This window comes from Theropithecus gelada, chromosome 3 (assembly GCF_003255815.1).
Source record: "Theropithecus gelada isolate Dixy chromosome 3, Tgel_1.0, whole genome shotgun sequence".
Lineage (NCBI taxonomy): Eukaryota > Metazoa > Chordata > Mammalia > Primates > Cercopithecidae > Theropithecus > Theropithecus gelada.
Window position 1 is genome coordinate 145,287,661 of NC_037670.1, and position 1,287 is coordinate 145,288,947.

The window sequence follows — 1,287 nt, forward strand, 5'->3', positions numbered from 1 at the left end:
CAAAAGTGAAAAATAAATGGGCATCTTTTTGACTCTTCTCAGTGAAAATACATACTCTTATAGGTCTGTTCTATAGTTTGGAAATCAATATTAATACTTTATGCAATCATTCTTTCTCATGTTTTTCTCCCTTTGATAATCTTCTCAAGTGGCTTAAGTGCTTGTAATGTATTAAAAAATAGGCACAGACAAGTCATTACTCTCTAGAAAATATTTATTGACACATTTTATTTTTCTTTCCATATTCTGAGAAATAAACAAAATACACAAAATACAGTAAAATGCACTTTTCCCATTTCAAATAAATATACTATACTCTTGTAAAAAAATTTAATAATCTGTGTAATTTGCCACAGTATATTAATCAATGAAATAAAACAAAGAATCTCTAAATTGTCACGTGTTTTAATCATTCTCACAAGCATTTTTCTGGAGAAAAAGAACATTATTTTCTGTAGAATTATATTGACTTGGAGACTATTGCTTCTTGTTTGGAGAAGGCAAAGATAAGTTTTTTAAAAAGTGTTTAGTGTCAAAAAGAGTCTTCATTTGGGAGAAAAACAGCATACAAGTCCTTTCTGAATCAACTAAATTATGTGCAAATTTTCTTCTTAATACTTCCTAAAGACCAGACTACATTCTGAATAATGATTGCTATGTATCACACTGGTAATTTTCAAAATTAGTGGTTAAGTATTTAAATTAACAGTTATATGTGTAATATAAGCCCAGGACAGAATATTAAAGCTCTATTAACAGGAAAGGCTAAAAATAATGATGCTATACAGGACAAATTTTCCTTTTCATAATGGTTATTCTTAACATTATCAGAACTGAAATCTACTGAATTATACAGATTTAACACAGACTTATATACAAATAGATCCCTGATCAGTTTAAGACAATGTGTTAGCTTGCTCTTTTAAGTGGTAAGAATATTTTAGTAACCAGCAAAAATTACATTTAGGTAGTCACCAATATTGAAAGTTTTCTGATGTATAATTTATTTAGCATCAAAAGAATAGATCGCTGAGTAATAAAAGTTATTAGTATCTTCTAACTTCCTATGTTAGCATTTAATTAGTACTTTCTATACTAGTTGGTAGAAGTAAATCAACCTTTACTGTAGCTCCAGTTCCACCATATGTGACTCGTTTGTATAGATGCAGAAATGCTAATCAAACCATGCTGCCTCAAAACATAACTGTGTTCAGTCATACACAGGCTACACAGTGGGTATGACATTTGTCTTCAGCATTTTTTTTTTTTTTTTTTTTTTTTTTTTTT